General features: G+C 40.6%; 1 protein-coding gene across 3 annotated transcripts in view; it reads right to left on the bottom strand.

Moving 5' to 3' along the window:
• The window catches only part of KCNIP4 (potassium voltage-gated channel interacting protein 4), a 1,200,268-nt gene that overhangs the window by 257,497 nt on the left and 920,549 nt on the right, over window positions 1–22,222 (bottom strand). The gene's annotated exons all lie outside the window — the stretch shown is intronic.

The raw sequence follows: 22,222 nt of genomic DNA, 5'->3' as shown, positions 1-22,222 counted from the left end.
CATGTTTCCTCTAGCAGAAAACACTATGAAATTATTTGAGGCAGTGCTTATAAAGAAACTGAAAATATAACAGGCAACTAAAGTTCAAAAAATGTTTGAGTGAGGTAAAAAGGTCACTAATCTTCCTTTTGAGGCTGGTGAGTCCTGAAATGGAGAGCGCTTAATGGTTTTTGAGTGCTGAGGTAGATCTGGTATAAAGTTTTAGACTTGAACTGGCTGAGCGGAATTGCTCTGCTTAATTGAGGAAGGTAGGATTTGAAGTGCCGTCCTTCTTCCTGTTTCCTAGCTCTTTCGTGCCTATAGTTCTGTGTGTGAAAAAAAGGGATGGAAGGGCTTCCCTGGTGGCGCAGTGGTTGAGGGTCCGCCTGCCAATGCAGGGGACACGGGTTCGTGCCCTGGTCCGGGAAGATCCCACATGCCGTGGAGCGGCTGGGCCTGTGAGCCATGGCCGCTGAGCCTGCGCGTCCGGAACCTGTGCTCCGCAACGGGAGAGGCCACAACAGAGAGGCCCGTGTACCGCAAAAAAAAAAAAAAAAAAAAAAAAAAGGGATGGAAGTGAAGGGGTAGAGACAGAGGCTGCATGCTCCTTAAGAAACGACAACAGTAATTTATTGAGTGCCTACTTTGTTCAAGATAGGGAAGCAGAGAGGCCGCACATATATATTATCCCGTTTAATTTTCGCAAGGGCTCTGTGACCTGTATATTATCTGCTCTCAGCAGATAAGGAAACTGAGAGAGGTTTAAAGAGCTTTTATTTTGCACAGAATTTGTTGGTGCTGAGATTGAACCTAATCTGCTGTAACACTTCTTTCTCCAAGAAGCACTGCTTGTTTGTGCTTTCAATCACTCTTTCCTTCTCACTGCAAAGTAGGAGACATTGTATCTTAGAAATTATTTTACAAATGGTAATTTGGTTTCCAGTAAGTTCATTAAAACCCTTTGTAATACATAATGTAGCCAAAAGGACATGATTGTTTCTATGGAAATATGAGCCCAGAGTGCGAAACTGCCAATTTAACAAATGAACTTTGTGGATGGAATCTGTTTCCCTTTCCTCAGAGGAGATAAATCGGTGGCAGTGTTCAATTCCTCAACACATTCTGTGTATCATCTTTCCAGGTAACATTTGGTTGTGTTACATTTTCTCCCACCACCGAAGTACAAAAGCTGCAGTGTTTTCTCCCACACAGAAGTAAATGCTGAACCCCAAAGCCAGTTGTTCATTTCAGACACGGCAGATTTCAGTGTGTACTTGCAAGCTTCAAATATGACTGTAAACACGTCAGCCAAAACAAACTGTAATTTTTATAAAATAAATCTGGGAGGTATGTTTTTCTGAAACCTAAGGCTCCTTGTCCAAGAGTGTAGAAGGAAAAGGCAAGGATGGGAGAATAGCTCATACTCCTTTCATTGGCAGTGCTGTATCCATACAAAACCTGGTAGGAAGTAATCAAGACAAATGGCCTCATCTTTCTTTGACACCTCTTGAGAGTGAGGTGTTTAAGAAAGCCAAGAACTCCTCCCAGCCAATTCAGAACAGAGTTATCTATTACAATGCTACGCAAAGTACAGCATCAGCAATACCTAGGAGCTTGTGAAAATGCAAATTCTCCAGCCCACAACAGATCTACTGAATGAGGATCTCTGGGGAGGGGGTGCAGCAATCTGTGTTTTACAAGCTCTCTGGGTGATTGTGATGAAGCTAAATTTTGAGAAATATGAACTAAAGGGAAGGGTCTAAACTATGACCCAGAGAATGGGGTTCAAGTCCCTGTAGCATCACTTGATAGAGAACTATTTTGGGATAAATCATGTAACCACTCTGAGTTTCATGTTCCTTGTCTGTAAAATAAAGGAACTGAACTAACATCCTTGATGTGATATCCCTAATAGAGCATCCTGTGGTTACCTGATGCTGATATAAATGACTCCCACGTTAATAAAAGATTTGGTTATCATTACCTGCCTGATCTTCTCTCTTATAGCTAGTGTAATAATGACGATGATAACAATAATAATAATAAAGCAATAATAGTATCTTTGTGCCTCCTGTGTGCCATGCACTTTGTGAGTAGTGACTTTTGTTTGACCTATGTTGTCTAGTAGTAATTCTTTCAATTTTAGTACTAAGAAAACCTACAGAGGTTATGTAACTTACCTAAGGTCACAAAGAAAGTAAATGACAGTGCCAGAATTGAAATCCAAATCTGACTTCAAAAATCCATGCTCCTTCCCCTCTGCCAGTGTCTATCTTCCCAGAACTGGTATCTTTCATTAGTGGAAGGAAAACCAAAAAATCACTGCAGTCCACAAGACAGGGCTAGGTAGACCAGACAGTTTGTTTCCCTTAAGTTTATAAAGCAATTACTTTGAATATATTTACCACATACATTGACTTCATATAAAAGCCACTTTACCTAAGAGTGATCAATAAACAAGGCTGTAGTTGTACTAAGCTGCTGATTTATTGACAACTCTGAGATGCTTTGTCCCTGATGAAAAGATGCAGAAAATGGAAGCTGGAGCGAACTTTGGAAAGCTTCTAGCTTAAAAAGGTCATTATAGGCAAAAGGAAATTTAGAACCAAAGCAGTTAAATGATTAGTCCAAGGTCACATAGCTGGTTAGTGGCAGAGATGTAACCAGAATGTATCTTACAGTCCACCTGAACTGGTACTTTTGCTGATACTGTTTTATTAAATCAAACTGAATATTCCTTATTTTAGGAGCAGCCATATACCAAGCATCCATGTTCAAGGGAGGTTTATAAGGAAGATGGGGTGCAACAGTCTTAAACGACAAGCAAGGATTATTAAAGCTAATAAAGTTAGAATGATAATTCTGGGCAGAGACAACAATATAAGCAAAGGTATGGGGTTCTGAAACCAAATGGTGTGTCTGAGGAGCTAATAGAAACTGTTGGAACTATCAGAAGACTCCATAGTACTGAAAATTAAAAAGTACAAATTAGGAAGCAGTTGGAAATGAGGCTGGAGAGATACAGAATGGCCAGGTCTTGAAGGGCTGAATATGTCATTCTAAGGCATTTGAAATTCATAAAGAGCTACTAAAAATTTCATGCAGGAGAATGACATGGTCAGATTTGTATCTAAGCTCCCTCTGGCTGCAGTGTGGACTATGAGACATCTACCTAAGTGGGGGCAGGGAGGGAGGAAGGGGAATACAACTCAAAATAGTGAAACTGATTATATTTATAATATTCTAGGCAAAAGAAGGGAAATCTTGTGCAAGGTCAATTCTAGTAGAAATAAAGAAGAGAGGGAAGATTCAATTTTCTGAGAGGTAAAATGACCTTGATTTAGTGATTGATTAAATAAGAAAGGAGGGGCTTCTCTGGTGGCTCAGTGGTTGAGAGTCCGCCTGCCGATGCAGGGGACGCGGGTTTGTGCCCCGGTCCAGGAAGATCCCACGTGCTGCGGAGCGGCTGGGCCCGTGAGCCATGGCTGCTGAGCCTGCGCGTCCGGAGCCTGTGCTCCGCAACGGGAGAGGCCACAACAGTGAGAGGCCCGCATACTGCATTTAAAAATAAATAAATAAGAAAGGAGAAGGTATAAGGTGACTCCCAGATTTGTAGTTTGGGTAACTGATGGATACTGATGAGAGGGAGAACAAGAAGGAATTCATTTGGCCACGTGGAAATAGTAAACCCAGCATTGAGGTCATAGTGTCCTTGGATCATCACTGCAGAGATATCCTGAAGAGACAGTCAACACATATGGCCAAAACCATTGTAATGTACAATTCTGCTTAAGGCAAGATGGTAACATGATTAAGGTCAGAGTCTTGGAGAACATTGCAGAAGAGGAGGAGCCTCAACAATTGCTATGGAGAGAGAATAGAGAAGTTGGAAGTGGAGAAGGAAAGCCTTAGGTCAAAAAGGAAAAAAATGGTTTCACACTTATTGAGTGATAATTAAAGGCAGAGTCCCATTCAAGTAAAAACTAATTCCATTGTTTCAATATAGGTCATTGGTCCAGAAGAGCAGTATGGATAGAAACTCAATTGAACAGGGATGTTAGATGCAGCATTAAAAACAGGAGTGGGGCTTCCCTGGTGGCGCAGTGGTTGAGAATCTGCCTGCTAATGCAGGGGACACGGGTTCAAGCCCTGGTCTGGGAGGATTCCACGTGCCGTAGAGCAACTAGGCCTGTGAGCCACAACTACTGAGCCTGCGCGTCTGGAGCCTGTGCTCCGCAACAAGAGAGGCCGCGACAGTCAGAGGCCCGCGCACCGCGATGAAGAGTGGCCCCCACTTGCCACAATTAGAGAAAGCCCTCACACAGAAACGAAGACCTAAAACAGCAAAAATAAATAAATAAATTAATAAACTCCTACCCCCAACATCTTCTTTTAAAAAAACAAAACAAAACAAAAAAACAGGAGTGTTCTGTTTTAAGGGTTTTTAAAAAATGTTAATGGAGAGGGAGAATGTAGGAATGGAATGACTTAGGCATAACGTATAAACATATTGAAGAGCCAGCAAAGAAAAAGAAGTTAAAGTTGAGAGAGATGGGACAGTTGATGGGGCATCTCTGAAAGTGGAGTAATCAACAAGATGTTATTTGGAAATGGCTTAGAGAAAACTTAACTTTTCATATCAAATGTTACTTTTATGGGAGTTAATTCCATACTACAGCTGGAGGTTCCTTGTAAAACAACAGGGATTCCAAGATTATAATGTTAACTGAAGATCAGATGTCTGGAAAGGCTTAATGACTTTTTCCGACACTCAGCTGGTGGCATGGAGTGCCTCACTCACATCCAGAGGCACAGCTAGTCTGCTTTGACAAGCACATTACATATCTCTCTAATAACCAGGAGAATATACCCCGGCAATACAGGTATGACAGATAAAACTAACCAATGATCATTGGGCCTTTCCCACTTTCCCTCATTTATTGAAATGTTTTCTGAAAAAATACCAAAGGGCCTAATTGTAGAAGGCTTTAATCATTTCAGCTGTCTTAACAGATGCTTCAGAGAATTTATATTTAATATTTATTAAATTAACTAACCTATGAAAACAAAATAAACAAATGGGACCTAATAAAACTTCAAAGCTTTTGCACAGCAAATGAAACCATAAACGAAACAAAAAGACAACCTTCAGAATGGGAGAAAATATTTGCAAATGAAGCAATTGACAAAGGATTAATCTCCAAAATAGACAAGCAGCTCATGCAGCTCAATATCAAAAAAACAAACAACCCAATCCAAAAATGGGTAGAAGATCTAAATAGACATGTCTCCAAAGAAGATATACAGACTGCCAACAAACACATGAAAAGATGCTCAACATCACTAATCACTAGAGAATGCAAATCAAAACTACAATGAAGTATCACCTCACACCAGTCAGAATGGCCATCACCAAAAAATCTACAAACAATAAATGCTGGAGAGGGTGTGGAGAATAGGGAACCCTCTTGCACTGTTGGTGGGAATGTAAATTGATACAGCCACTATGGAGAACATGGAGGTTCCTTAAAAAGCTAAAAATAGAACTACCATATGACCCAGCAATTCCACTCCTAGGCATATAACCGGAGAAAACCATAATTCAAAAAGATACATGAACCCTGTTTTTCACTGCAGCACTATTTACAATAACCAGGACATGGAAGCAACCTAAATGTCCATCAACAGAGGAATGGATAAAGAAGATGTGGTGCATATATACAAGGAATATTACTCAGTCATAAAAAGGAATGAAATAGTGCCATTTGCAGAGATGTGGATGGACCTAGAGATTGTCATACAGAGTTGAGTAAGTCAGAAAGAAAAAAACAAATATCATATAGTATCACTTATATGTGGAATCTAGAAAAATGGTAGAGATGAACTTATTTGCAAAGCAGAATTAGAGTCACAGATGTAGAGAACAAACTTACGGATAGGATATCAAGAGGGGAAGGGTGGGCGGTATGAATTGGGAGATTGGGATTGACATATATACACTACTATGTAAAAAATAGATACCTAATGAGAACCTACTGTATAACACAGGGAACTCTACTCGATGCTCTGCAGTGACCTAAATGGGAAGGAAATCTAAAAGAGCGGACATACGTATATGTATAACTGATTCAGTTTGCTTCACAGCAGAAACTAACACAACATTGTAAAGCAAATATACTCCAATCAAAATTAACTAAAAAAAAAGTAAATTAACTTCCCTGAAACATAGTGTGGATATGTCTGTGTGTGTATAAGTATATGTCTGTGTGTGTATAATACATATATATGTATTATATATGTGTATAACATTTTTTTCAATATGAGAGCTCAGACAAAATGGGCTTCTAAGCTGTGCTGAACAGTGGGACAAGTTTGGTGAATTTCACTAGGAATATGGTTTGGCACAACTTTGTTTGAAAACAGAGTGATCGAATTTGAGGGAGCTGGTGTCCAGCAATCTTGCATCGTTTGAATATAGAATGACTTTGGAGACAGTGCAAGAGAGAGAACAAGTCCTTGCTAGGTGCCTCAGATACCTTCTTATTTTATCACAGCATCCACCTTTCCAGGGAAGTATGATCCAAATATATTGTGAACAATTATTGTGAATTAGTGTAATTCTGGAACATACATTTTCCCCTGACACTTTAGTTTTCTGAAATTTGCATGCAACTTTTGGTTGACCTGCTCGTTGAATACATTTATTTTTTCCCTTAAAAGTGGTTATATCTGGGCTTCCCTGGTGGCACAGTGGTTGAGAGTCCACCTGCCGATGCAGGGGACACGGGTTCGTGCTCCAGTCCGGGAAGATCCCACATGCAGCGGAGCGGCTGGGCCCGTGAGCCATGGCCGCTGAGCCTGCACGTCCGGAGCCTGTGCTCTGCAACAGGAGAGACACAACAGTGAGAGGCCCACGTACCGCGAAAAAACAAAAACAAAAACAAAAACAAAAACAAAAGTGGTTATATCAAAAGGATAGCAATAAGGATCCTTAGAATGGAGGAGACTGAGGCATAGAGAGATTACACATCTTGCCCATGGATACAAACTGGGATTCATAGAGTCTGAATTTAAGCCCAGGTTTATCTTATTTGAAAGCTGGTCAAGAACAAATATTTATTTACCATCCACTATGCTGATGGAGACACTATTCTAGGTCCTGGCATATAACAGGAGAATAGAGGGGTATCTGCTTTCAAGAAGCTTGCATTCCGGAGGAGGGAGATGGACACTAAACAAGTAGATAAAGGAAACTTAGATGCTATAAATGCCATAAAGCAAGTAAAATAGGGCTAGGTGATAGAGACAGATTGGGGAGTTTCTTCTTGCATGTTTCTTCTGGGAGGTAACATTTAAATTTCTTCCTACCCTTGCAACAACATATACTGTGTGAAGGAAGAGCAGCTGCAAAGGCCCTGAGAGAGGAAGAAGCTTACTCTTGACCATCTTTCAAATCAGACACTCCCTATTATAAGCCCCAAGTGTCTACCTTCAAGGGCTCATGATCTAATGGGGAAAACAGATCTGTCACATGATAAATGCTGGTATTATATACCAAGAACTGTGATGGAGATGTGTTCAAGATTCTACAGAAGCATGGAACAGTGGAAGTGGCTGTGGGTAGGGTGAGTGTGCCAGGGAAGGAGGTGCAGGTTGAGCTGGGTCTTGAAGGAGAAGTAGGATTTTGCCTGGGACACGGGGCAGGAAGTGTGTGGGTATGTACTGTGCCTGGAAAGAACAACATGTGAAATGGCAGGGGGCTATGAAGGAACATGGGGTATTCCATACATTGTCATGGCTAAGCTAACTTGGGGTTCCAAAGGAGGAGTGGCAGGGGATATAGTTCAATGAAATGCAGCACCTGGAAATGATTTAGCTTGTCAAGGCCTTGCAACAAATTTTTTCTCTCCGTTTTTAAGGATAATGACACTGAAAACGCTCTAGGTGAATTTCCTGGCAGTGCCTGTCTGGCTTTCCAAGCTCTCTTAATGAATGAGATGAAAAGTGTACTGTTTAAGTCAGTAGTTCTCAGCCCTGGCTGCCGATTAGAATAACTAGAGGAATTTATAGTAAATATAAATTTAAAAAAATGTCAATCCCTGAACAATTAAAATCTGGGAGTGGAGTTTAGACTTTGGTGGTTTTCTAAGCTCCCCAGGTAAATCTAATGGGCAATTTGGGTTGAGACTCACTCTTTCCAAAAGGATCAGCAGAGAAACTGAGTTCTCCTGAAGACATGGGGCGTCTCATGCATTGCAGAAACCCTACAGGAAAAGGTCATCCATAAAAGGAGAAGGAACCGGCAAGGACTGATCTGAGGACTGACAGTGTTCCAGGGTTTAGAGAAAGTCATTTTGAAAATTAAGCAAGTGAAAGAAGTGTAATCATTATGCAACCAGGCTCTGAAATGTAATGGAGAGGTCTGAACTTAATGGTGCCCCAAACACTCCTCAGTAATTATCTCAGAAGAAAACAATGGTGCCAAAGGGAGGCTCTGATTTTGAACAGTCCCAAGCGACAGGAAATGGGAAGTAATCTGACTGAGAAAGTAATTGTGAGTCATGCCTTGACCTGCTTTACAATAATGACACCTCAAGCACGCTTGTTTGTTCTGTACACCTTAGTTAAGCAAAGTTACCCTCCAAGACACCAGGGGTTTGCCAGAGAACAGTTAGTCTATTTGGAGCTCATCTGTTTTTGTTCCTAATGAGCTTCCCATTTTATACCCTGCTTCTAGTTGCAAATAAAATGTCCCCCCTGTCTGGGATGATTAAAAACCTGTTTAAGCCTGCAATATATGGTAGCTGCCAAAATGTTTCCAGCAAGCAATGTTGCTCAGAACTGAGGCCTGCAGGCAGGATGGGAATAGAGAAAAAACTTGATTGCTCTAGCTTAAAAAATCACATCCAATTATCCCTGGCTTTTGTTGTTAAAAAAAAACACCTTAGAATTGTGTTCACTTCCTAAGGTTTGCTACCACACTCTATCCCCACCCCATCCTCTTTGTTTTCCAGTTGGTTTTTCATTTGTAGAGTGTGATAAACAATGTTGGGAGTCCATACCATTAAGTCTTACCAGTGTTTATGGCTAAAATTTGGTTGTCTATTCTGCTTGTCATAGAGCTGCTATGCTATAAAATGTCTTTGTTAAAAACAAACCTCTTATTTATGAAATTAGTCATTCTTATGGGTCAGAATAAAGGCAACTTCGTCTTATAGCTATGGGCATTTTCCTTTTAGAAAACTGCAAGGCGCTAATTACTGGGTGCTTCTTTAGGAGAAACATTTAAATAATATAATGCCAAGAATCCTCACCCTCAAACTTATACATCCCTTTCACTCTCCTCCAAAGATTGGAATCTCAGGATTTCTGCTGTCTGCCTTATACATTTTGTAAACTATTGAACTAGTGTACTAGAAAAAACATTCACAAACAATAGAGCGGCAGATGATTCCTGGATCATAATAATAAACTAGAGTGAGCTAAATTGCCCATTGATTTCTGGTTCTTAATCATTTGAAAATCTGATGAAAGGTGCGAAACTCCTTAGAAAAGGCAAATTCACACACCCTATTACACACATCATGAACATAAGCAGTGGGATCCATGACATGTGCACCTGCACCTGTCTCAGTGAATGGCACATGGTTGCTACTCAATAAATATCTGTTCAACAAGTGAATGAATAGTGAGTGAATGTGTAAGCAGCTTTTGTCAGGAAAGACCTCCTTGCAGAAGGCCCCCTTTTGTCTTGTCACTTTAACAGAGCTGTATTGTAACTAACCTTAAACCAGGCACCCCCATGCTCTACTCATCTCCAGCTCAAGCACACCTTTCAAAACTTTTTACCTTGTCTAACTTGTTGGCTCTTTCCAAGGTCAAAGCAGTAGCAATGAAGAATAAACAATTAACAGATGACCAGATCTCTTCCCTAGCTTCATATTCAGTAAACTCACAAACAAACTGTGTGAAAAAAGATATCACCTAAAGAAAGATCACAAGGAGTCGACAAGCATGCACACAGCGGGAGATGGCTACAAGTCCAATCCCCTATCTCAGTGATTAAGTGCAATTACTTCCCCTTTTCCATTTAAAAACTTCCATGGCTGAGCAGAATATTCAGAGTTGGTTTTGGGGACATGAGTCCATCTTCTCCCCAGATTGCTGGCTTTTCTGATTAAAGCAACTTTCCTTTCTACCAACACTTGCCTCTAGATTATTGGCTTTTGAGTGGCAAGCAGCCAAACCTGAGTTCTGTAACAAATGAAATTTCAGGGTAAGTTTGGATGACCACGAAGGCTAGTTTCAATAAACTCTGGATTAAGAGCCTCCACCATGAATGAAAAACATTATGAAACTGAATTCTCCAAATTTCTTCTGGCCCTGGAGACTTTCTTTCCTTTTCTGTGTTAAGGATTGATTATATCCTTCCTTGTCACACAATTTAAATCTAAACAGGGCATGCATGTTTGGTTAGGTTTCCAGGTAGATAATATAATCACTTCCAGACTGTCTCATAGAGATTAATCCAAATTTCCTTGATGGAACCTTTGGTTGTTCCTAAACTGTTCTGTAATGCATTTAATTACCATCTCTTGTTTTTCCCCATATATCTATTGTAATGCATTTTAATTTATCTTTATTCTCAGAAGACATTATTTTCCCCTCTATTTCCAAGTTCCTAGGGCATCTTAGTCCATGTCCTGCCTAAGTCAGCTGGAAAACATGGGCTCAGCTTCCTCTCTGTGGCTGAGACAGGCTGCCTGCTCTGAGTTTCTCCAGACACATGCTCTAAAAAGGTCTACTTACAGGAAAAAAGTTCTGCCCACACCTCATTCCTACTCAGCTGTACTGACTGTGTCTATGCAATTTTAAAAGTCTTGTTTGCCTATACCTTAGTCTGCTTGGGCTGCCATAACAAAATACCATAGACTAGGTGGATTAAACAGCAGAGATTTATTTCTCACAGTTGGCTGGGAAGTCCAAAATCAAGGTGCTGGTTGATTTGGTTCCTGGTGAAACCTCTCTTCCTAGCTTGCAGATGGCTGACTTCTCACTAAGTTCTCACATGGCCTTTCCTTGGTATATGCACCACACACACACACACACACACACACACACACACACACACACACACACACACACACACACACACACAGAATCTTCTTCTTCTTATAAAGCCACTAAACTCATTCCAAAGACTCACCCTCACGATCTAATCTAATCCTAATTACCTCCAAAGGCCCCATCTCCAAATAGCATCACATTTTGGTTAGGGCTTCAACATGAATTTTAGTCTTACATTTGGTCAACATTCAGTCTGTAACACCTACTGACTGGGGAGAGGAGCGATGTTAAAAGAAGAGGAAACAGGAATTCTTTTGAGAGCCTACTGTGCACCAGATATATCTCATGTGTGGTTTATTAAACCCTAACAGTATCATGGGGTAGCAATATAGACTTCCATTTCAGTAATGGGGACTCTGAGGTTCAGAGAGGTTAAGTAACTTGTGCCTGGTCTTATAGGTAGGAAACAGTGTCACAGGGCCTCTCATCTAGGTCTCATTTCACTAAGCTTAGGTGGCTACAAACACTGATCTGAGGATCGGATGTGTTACTCTCACACATGGGGATCTTCAAATAACACCAACATCTAGGACCCGCCCTCCTTTATAAGGATTCAGCCAGACTGAGGATAGGACCATCTCCACAGGAGATTCTGACTCTTGGCTGTTCTAGAAACCACTGCACCTCAACTCACTCCTTCCCATGATTAGTATATACTGAGGTTGCCTTTCAAGTGTGGCAATGATATTTGATGTTCTAAGACAGACATCATGTCAGGGCTCATCCCTGGCTCCCTAGGAAGTAACAGGTATATACCAACTACAAAGTTCTCTGTGAGGGGTAATTAAGGTCACATACCTATTGTTTCTTAGATGTGCCTCTGTTACTAATTAAGTATGGAGGGTCTTGAAGATACTAGAAGCCATAGGAGACATAGACAACACCACCGACAACAGCAATGAAAAAGCAACAGGCATTTTCTCTAGTTCCTTCTTATAGACATATGTCTACACTTTTTTTTTCCTGCCCCGTTCACAGAAGTCATGCTAGATGTGACTATAAAGTCATGTATTTGATTTTTAAATTAAAATGATAACAACAAAGGGGCACAAGGAAACTTTTGGAGGTGATACATGTATTTGTTACCTTGATTGTAATGATGTTATCATGAGTGTACACAAATGTCCACATTCATCAAATTGTATACATTAATTATATGCAGGTTTTTTTGCACACCAACTACACCTCAATAAAGCTGAAAAAAATTTTAAAGCAGAATTTATACATTTAAATGAAATATGGTACCTTCCCTAGAAGTACCTTGGGGAGTCACATGCTTAGTTTAATGGTGTGACTGAGGCTCGAACACTTTTTTGAATTCCCCACGCAAAATGCCTGCCGAACTTGTGGTGTGTTCTTTGAATGTCCTCTGTCAGGAAAATCCCTGACCTTTACACCATGGATTTGATTTTTGGAAATAGAAAAATTGTATTTGGAGACCAGTTCTGCAATCAAGTTGAGTGAACACACTACAGAATTCTGCTTTGGGGACAAAACTGGGACATACCATAGACTAATAGGAATGCCTTCACTATCAGGTTTGCAAAACTTGCTTGGAGACCAATTACACTATGGATATTTTCCAACTGATTTTTAGCAAAAATGACATAGTATATTAAGTGTATAGATTAGGTGAAAATTTTGTAGGACAAGATACGTTTGAAAGTGTAAACTATGATTTTTTTACTTTTATTTTTTTCAAGATTTTCTTTGTACACTTTGACTTTCATTTGAAATAAAATCAATTTCAGTTGACACTAGGTAATTTGATGCTACCAGATCAAGGGTTGATGAAACCAAACAGTTTCAGAAATTACTTTGTGTTGGAGCAGGCTGTCCCAAGATCTACCTTTCAGGAAACATAATCAGGGCATATACCTCATTATTCTACTAAGTGTCTCCAGATATTTAGCAGCAACATACGAATAATAGGAGAATAATTGGGCAAAAGATGAATGATAATTTTGATTATAATTAGGGGCATCAAGAGAGAGGGAATAAAATGCAGTTATGTAAAAAAACAACTGGAAATAATTGGCATCTTTGCCTTCTTGTGAAGTATACACTAACCCAGCATCATGATTTCTCCTCATTAACTTTACAAGTGCTGCTTCTACCATATTCACTTCCTGGTTGCATTGCAGTAGATCTGTTTGCACTCTGTGTAACTGACTCAAGATTTCATACAATCCTTGTTTCTGAAATGTCTTCTGATCATTGAGTCATAAGGTTAGCTATTCTCAAGTTGTCATTGTTCTGATCTTTAAAGGGTCTCAGATTCTTGAAGAAACCTATTATTTCCCTCAGTACTTCTCCATCTTCCTGTGCATGGTATTATTTACAACCAACTTTGGAAAAATAGCATCAATTATCGTAACAGCTTTGCATACTTACGTTGTACCTGTTCCTGCACTATAAATGATGATTTATAATTTAGGTTTATAGAAAATGTTCAAGATAACCAGATCTCTGGGCACATATGTGCTTACTGAGTGTTTCAATTTCTTAATTTCCAGCTAGAAAAAAACATTTATAATAAAATCTCTTTCTCACTTTGTGTTTAAGTCAACAAATAGTAAGGCCCTTTGATACTGGCTGTATAGATGACACTCCCAAATTTGGCCTTAATGAAGCATAACCAATCCCATTAAAATCCTACTTCCAAAGTGCCTTTTGAAAAAGTCCCTTACTTTCTCACTATCCCCAGATTCAACAGATGTCTTTTTATATGTACTTAATTTTTTTTGTTTGTTCCACTTAGAATCTAATTTCATCACTTAGCTTCTGTGGCATAATAGAAACAAGCTGGATGAATTATCTCCTGTTTCATAGTGAAAGAAGCCCAAACTGGTCTCAAAATAGTTTTGATGCTTGGAATCTTTCAGAAAGAAAGAAAGAGAGAAGAAGAATCAAACAGAGTCATAAGAATTTTCTAAGCTAATGTGTAAGTGAAGCAATTGTGGCACAACTGAACAAGGGTGTCACGAATTATTTCTATACAAAATTCCAACATTTCAACAGAACATAAGCTTGTAGAGGGCAGAGATCAAGCCTCGTGGTGCTTGGTGAGCTAAGCACTGAGCATTGTGCTTGGTTGGCATAGACTAGGCACTCAATAAATGGTCATTGACTATAACTTGGTCTAAGGTCTTCCAGGGAGAAAAAAAAATGGTGCGAAGTCAAGGTGAAGAATCTAATCACTAGACTCTCCAAATACATATGTGCTTTCCATGTATGGCATCCCATGTCACAGAACAAGGGCCTGGAAACTAGATCAGCCTTATAAAGTAGGGGTTTGGGAACCACACAGGAAGTAAGACTAAATTATGTCTACCTTCCAAATTGAAAATGAAGCAGTGTTTGAAAGGACATCTGTCCTGTATCCCTCAAGATCTTACTTGGCGTTGGGGCAATGACCAGTTTTCTACATGGTGTGATGTTAACAGGCAATGACAGCTTAATGAGCTAGCTCTTCTAGGCAACATACTTAGCTTGGAACAGACGCCTTTAATCTGAAGGTGTGGCTCATTCTACAGAAATTTGAGGGTAGAATATCATGGTCCAGGGCAATGTCTTGACTCCTTATTTTCCCTCAAAGTTCATCATGTCTACTCCCTCAAGTCCTGCTCACATTGCTCCCACACTGTTTATTTATTTTATTTTACTTTTTACTTTTTTTGCAGTACGCAGGCCTCTCACTGCTGTGGCCTCTCTGCGGAGCAGAGGCTCCTGGATGCGCAGGCTCAGCGGCCATGGCTCACAGGCCCAGCCACTCCGCGGCATGTGGGATCTTCCCGGACCGGGGCATGAACCCGTGTCCCCTGCATCGGCAGGCGGACTCCCAACCACTGCGCCACCAGGGAAGCCCTCCCACACTGTTTATTGACTGGGTCTCATGTCTTCTGTCCCTCTCTCCTGGACTGCTGAATCGGCCTTGCTCCTGCCCTTCCTGCCCCAGGCCTCTCCATAAAACCAACAGCTATATTGTAGCCAGGGTGATCTTTTAAAATGCAAATATACTTGTACCCCTGAATCACAGGAAAGCAATGATTACAACCAATCAGTGTCTGCACATCACTCAAAGAATAACATTCAAAACTGCATGCCCTTTGCTAGGGAAATGCAAATCAAAACAACAATGAGATATTACTTCATCCCCATTCAGATGGTTATTAGTTTAAAAAACGGAAAATTGCAAGTGTAGGTGAGGATGTGGAAAAATTAGAACACTTGTGCATTGCTAGTAGGAATGTAAAATGGTGTAGCTGCCGTGGAAAACAATTTGGTGGTTTCTCAAAAAGTTAAACAGAATTACCATATGATCCAGCAAGCCTACTTTTAGATATATACCCAAAAGAGTTCAAAGCAGGTACTGGACAGATATTTGTAGATCAATTTCCCCATCAGTGTTATTTACATGATAGCCAAAATGTGGAAACAATCCAACTGTCCATCAGGAGATGAATGGGTAAACAAAATGTGGTATAATATACATATAATGGAATGTTATCCAGATTTAAAAAGAAATGAAATTCTGATACACACTGCAACATGAGTGAACATTATGCTAAGTGAAATGTCAGACATAAAAGAAAGAATGTTGTAAGATTCCACTTATCTGAGGTACCCAGAGTCGGCAAATTCATAGAGATAGAAAGTAGAATAGTGGTTCCAGGGACTATGGGGAGAGGCTGTTGTAAACCATTGTTTAACAGGGAAAGAGTTTCAGTTTGAGATGATAAATATGTTCTGGAGCTGGACAGTGGTGATGGTTGCATAACATGTACTTAATGTCACTGAATTTTACACTTAAAATGGTGAAAATGGTAAATTTTATGTTATATATATTTTACCAGAATAAAAATAAAATTTATTACATGCAACTTCCTGCTTCACCCCTTGGTCTCCAGCAGCTCTATAGTCACTGATACAATCTTCATCCACACCACACTCCCTGTCTATGTTAACCTGACACTTGACTGACTCTCCAGGACTCCTTCCCTGCTCCCTCACAAGCTGGATGAGGGGCTCAGTTTCAGTGACCAGTAATGCTCCACACATATCCTTTACCCCAAACGTACTGCATTGTCATGGTCTGGTTTTGACTGACTCATAAGATAGAGAGCTTCATAATGGAAAGAACTGAGTCTTTTACATCCTGAGTTTTTTTGATTGAGCACAGCACCTGACATGCAGTAGGCTCTCAATAAATACTGAGAGAATGAGCTCAGGAGAAAGCAGCTAATTTTTAAAAAATAAAATATCAAGATTGGAGGAAATCTTAAATCTTAGTCTAAAGTTCTTAAGAAAATAATTAAATGCTAATTTCACATAGTAACTAAAACGTTGCCTTCCAGAGGTCTAATTTTCATTTGAAATTCAACAGGAGCCATTTTTTTCTTTTGACCATTGATTCTATCATTTAATGACTCATATCTGAATCGTACATTCTTCATGTCAATGTTTTCTAAACTTTAATGAGTCTTCATAGTGTTTGCTCTACCCATGGACTAGTTGTCCTAATGTCTAATTAAGTTCATCTTTAGCTTAAGCGATATTGTCAATTAAATCACAGCTTTTATGTTTTATTTTTTCTAGTATGTTAAAACAGATAATTAACTATAAAATAAAAAGTCACCCATATGCCACCTAAAGTCATCTTCTTGAACTCTGTGGTATGTGAATCACAGGAAATCAGTCTGAACTGTATGATTGACTGCTTTCTTGAATTATTCTCCAAGGTCCTGCATGCAAAACTCATGATTCCTCAACAAGTTTTTAGACTCCCTGAAAGTTCCTTAGCTCCTTTATGGTTGACAAGCCTTCATTAAGTATTCAACACGTATCTGTCGACTAAAATACACCTGTTGCTTCAGAGATGGTGCATATGATCTGCCCTTATAAAATCAAAGCTATTTCATAAGGTTAGGAAATGTGAGATGAGGTGTTGGCGGAGAACCTTCTCCTGACCAAATTCTATTCAGGCTCCCTTGAAATTTTCAACCAAGCCTTGATTTTTGAACTTCTGTATTCCTCTTTGTATTGTCCAGTTTTAGCAAGAATTCTGCTAATTGTTTAGCCAGGATCCCCAGTCCTCCATATATGTTCACCTTCTATATCTAACTGGGTTTCTCATTCTCCACCTTCCCCTAGGTGATCACCCTGGCCTGTTTTCAGCAAGAATCCTGTTAGATTGGTTTAGCCAAAATCTTCTCTTCCCTCTGATGTTTCCTTTTTGTAATGTTCCATCCACTGATCACCACCCTTCTCCTTGGCTATAAATTCTCACTTTTCCATGCTGTTTTCAGAGTTGAATTCAATCTTTCTACCCCACCGTAAAATCCCATTTCAGTGGTCCCTACACCTATCACCATGGCCCCGTAGAATAAAGTCTACCTTACTGTGCTTTAACAAATGTCCTTGACTAAATTTTTCCGTAACAGTTAGAATATTATTTTTCCTTTAACAATGTCTATGAGAATGTATCTTACAGACATCCAACACAAGGAGGTAGTTGACTAAGGGTCATAGTTGCTACCACTTTTGCACATTTGCACTAAAGTCACACATTCCACAGACTAGTACATCCAGTAACAAAGCTTATTGTAGATACTAAGGCAGGCTTATCTCTGGGAGACAGGGACTCCTCTCACAGCTAACTTTATTTCAGGAATCCTCAAAGGATTACACAGTCTAGATGGTTCCTCCAACTTTCCTTCTCTGTCTTCTTCACTTGGGGTCAGACTTACATCATAGTTTGATGACTCTCCCAGCCTTTCTCTCCCCATTTTCTCTTACAGGCATTTCTCTTAATAAAATTCTTGTACATTTACTACTAAGCCTGTGCTCTAGAGCTTATGAGCCGCAACTACTGAGCCCACGTACCACAACTACTGAAGCCCGGGTTCCTAGAGCCCGTGCTCCGCAACAAGAGAAGCCACAGCAACGAGAAGCCTGTGCAACGCAACCAAGGGTAGTCCCCGCTCACCACAACTAGGGAAAGCCCCCACGCAGCAACAAAAACCCAACACAGCCAAAAATAAAATAAATTTATAAAAAATTCTTGTACATTTATAATTTTCTTGAGATCTACTTCTTGGAAAACCTGGACTAACACAGGAGATATTAACATGAGCAACATAAATGTCAGTGGTATTTCAAGCTGAATTTGTTTATGAAAGTTTGGGGTATAGTTAATTCCAAATTCTGACAATATTGAGTTGAATTTATGAATTATTAACCGTATTAGTTTGCTGGGGCTGCCACAACAAGGTATCGAAAACTATGTAGGTAAAACAACAAAAATGTATTTTCTCACAGTTCTGGAGGCGACTCAAGGTGTTGGCAGGGTTGGGTTTGTTTGAGTCCTCTCTCCTTGGCTTTTAGATGTCCATCTTCTCCTTATGTCTTCACATCATCTTCCCTTTATGTGAGTCTGTGTCCTAAGTTCCTCTTCTTATAAAGATGCCAGTCATATTGGAGTAAGGCTCATTTTAATTTAATTACCTCTTTAAAGGCCCTATCTCCAAATACAGTCACATTCTGAAATACCGAGAGTTAAGACTTCAACATATGCATTTTGGGGAAACATAATTTGGCCTATAACACTAGCCAATAACTTTCAGCCAGTCACTTGACTCTACTGAGCCAGAGTCTGTAAAATAAGAAAGGATAATATTTACCATGTAGTTTTATTCAAAATATAATAACATATATAATGTCACTGGCTCAGGCCACAAATACACATCAATTAAAAAAGTAACAAAGAGAGTGATGGGCTGGGGCTTTTTATCAACATACACTCAGTCTGAACCACAGTATATTTGAGGTGATACTCTCCTGTCTGTAGGAAGGTAGGCACCTTCTGCACTCCGGATTTCCAAACTGTTCATGACTGACCCACCCAAAAAGGACATGATCTCTAGAACGCACAGAGAAGTTTTTTTTAATTTAGACGCTTCATAGTATTGCCATTCTATCATCCTTTAGATATATGAGCTTATTTCTTCAGAAAGATGACTTCAGTAATCTGGTATCCAAGAAAATAGAGCACTTTTCCAAGTTTTATTGTATTATTTTCATTATCAAGACTAGAAGGTAACCCGAAACTATTAGCATGATTAACCCCTTCAGATGGTTATGAAAATAGTGAGTGAATAGAGTCAATTAAAAACTTAATAAAATGAATTGTATGACTGAGTATCAAAGCAAAAGAGGAGGGAGGCGCTTCAAGATGGCAGAAGAGTAAGACGCGGAGATCACCTTCCTCCCCACAAATACATCAGAAATACATCTACATGTGGAACAACTCCTACAGAACACCTATTGAATGCTGGCAGAAGACCTCAGACCTCCCAAAAGGCAAGAAAGTCCCCACGTACCTGGGTAGGGCAAAAGAAAAAAGAAAAAACAGAGAAAAAAGAACAGGGATGGAACCTGCACCAGTGGGAGGGAGCTGTGAAGGAGGAAAGGATTCCACACACTGGGAAGCCCCTTTGCGGGCGGAGACTGCGGGTGGTGGAGGGGGGAAGCTTCGGAGCCATGGAGGACAGCGCAGTAACAGGGGTGCAGAGGGCAAAGCGAGAGATTCCCGCACAGAGGATCGGTGCCGACCAGCACTCACCAGCCTGAGAGTCTTGTCTGCTCAACCGCCGGGATGGGCGGGGGCTGGGAGCTGAGGCTCGGGCTTCGGTCGGAGCGCAGGGAGAGGACTGGGGGTGGCGGTGTGAACACAGCCTGCAGGGGTTAGTGCACCGCAGCTAGCCGGGAGGGAGTCTGGGGAAAAGTCTGGAGCTGCCGAAGAGACAAGAGACTTTTGCTTGCCTCTTTGTTTCCTGGTGCGCGAGGAGAGGGGATAAAGAGCACCGCTTAAAGGAGTTCCAGAGACGGGCGCGAGCCGTGGCTACCAGCGCGGACCCCAGAGACAGGCATGGGATGCTAAGGCTGCTGCTGCGGCCACCAAAGAGCCTGTGTGCAAGCCCAGGTCACTCTTCACACCTCCCCTCCCGGGAGCCGGCGCGGCCCGCCACTGCCAGTGTCCCGTGATCGAGGGACAACGTCCCCGGGAGAACACACAGCGCGCCTCAGGCTGGTGCAACGTCACGTTGGCCTCTGCTGCCACAGGCTCGCGCCACACTCCGTACCCCTCCCTCCACCCAGCCTGAGTGAGCCAGAGTCCCTGAAGCAGCCACTCCTTTAACTCCATCCCGTCTGAGCGAAGAACAGATGCCCTCAGGTGACCTACACAGAGAGGCAGGGCCAAATCCGAAGCTGCATCCCAGGAGCTGTGCGAACAAAGAACAGAAAAGGAAATCTCTCCCAGCAACCTCAGGAGCAGTGGATTAACTCTCCACAGTCAACTTGATATACCCTGCATCTGTGGAATACCTGAATAGACAACAGATCATCCCAAATTGAGGAAGTGGACTTTGGGAACAACGATATATATATTTTTTCCCTTTTTCTCTTTTTATGAGTGTGTATGTGTATGCTTCTGTGTGTGATTTTGTCTGTATAGCTTTGCTTTTACCATTTGTCTTAGGGTTCTGTCCGTTTCTGTTTTTGTTTCTTTTAGTATAGTTTTCAGCGCTTGTTATCAATGGTGGATTTGTTTTTTGGTTTGGTTGTTCTCTCTTTCTTTCCTTTTAATTAATAAGTTTTTTTAATAATTTTTTTATTTTTATATCTTTTTATTTTATCTTATTTTATTTTATCTTTTTCTTTCTTTCCTTTTTTATCCCTTTTATTCTGAGTCGTGTGGATGATAGGCTCTCAGTGCGCCAGCCAGGCATCAGGGCTGTGCCTCTGAGGAGAGCCAAGTTCAGGACATTGGTCCACCAGAGACCTCCCAGCTCCATGTAATATCAAATGGTGAAGATCTACCAGAGACATCCATCTCAACGCCAAGACCCAGCTCCACTCGACCAGCAAGCTACAGTGCTTGACACCCTATGTCAAAGAACTAGAAAGACAGGAACACAACCCCACGCCTTAGCAGACAGGCACCTAAAGTCATAATAAAATGACACACACCCCAAAACACACCACCAGACGTGGACCTGCCCACCAGAAAGAAAAGATCCAGCCTCATCCACCAGAACACAGGCAACAGTCCCTTCCACCAAGAAGTCTACACAACCCACTGAACCAACGTTAGCCACTGGGGGCAGACACCAAAAGCAATGGGAACTATGAACCTGCAGCCTGCGAAAAGGAGACCCCAAAGACAGTAAGTTAAGCAAAATAAGAAGACAAAGAAATACACAACAGATGAAGGAGCAAGGTAAAAACCCACCAGACCTAACAAATGAAGAGGAAATAGGCAGTCTACCTGAAAAAGAATTCAGAATAATGATAGTAAAGATGATCCAAAATCTTGGAAATAGAATGGAGAAAATAAAAGAAATGTTTAACAAGGACCTAGAAGAACTAAAGAGCAAACAAACAATCATGAACAACACAATAAATGAAATTAAAAATTCTCTAGAAGGAATCAGTAGCAGAATAACTGACGCAGAAAAATGGATAAGTGACCTGGAAGATAAAATAGTGGAAACAACTACCGCAGAGTAGAATAAAGAAAAAAGAATGAAAAGAATTGAGGACAGTCTCAGAGACCTCTGGGACAATGTTAAATGCACGAAAATTCGAATTATAGGGGTCCCAGAAGAAGAAGAGAAAAAGAAAGGGACTGAGAAAATATTTGAGGAGATTATAGTTGAAAACTTCCCAAATATGGGTAAGGAAATAGTTAATCAAGTCCAGGAAGCACAGAGAGTCCCATACAGGATAAATCCAAGGAGAAACATGCCAAGAAATGTATTAATCAAACTATCAAAAATTAAATACAAAGAAAAAATATTAAAAGTAGCAAGGGAAAAGCAACACATAACATACAAGGGAATCCCCATAAGGTTAACAGCTGATCTTTCAGCAGAAACTGCAAGCCAGAAGGGAGTGGCAGGACATATTTAAAGTGATGAAAGGGAAAAACCTACAACCAAGATTACTCTAGCCAGCAAGGACCTCATTCAGATTTGATGGAGAAATTAAAACCTTTACAGACAAGCAAAAGGTAAGAGAATTCAGCACCACAAAACCAGCTTTACAACAAATG

The sequence above is a fragment of the Orcinus orca genome, chromosome 4 (assembly GCF_937001465.1).
Source record: "Orcinus orca chromosome 4, mOrcOrc1.1, whole genome shotgun sequence".
In the NCBI taxonomy this organism is placed as follows: Eukaryota; Metazoa; Chordata; class Mammalia; order Artiodactyla; family Delphinidae; genus Orcinus; species Orcinus orca.
Note: the sequence above shows the minus strand (reverse complement) of the source record. Positions and strands in the feature narration are given on the sequence as shown.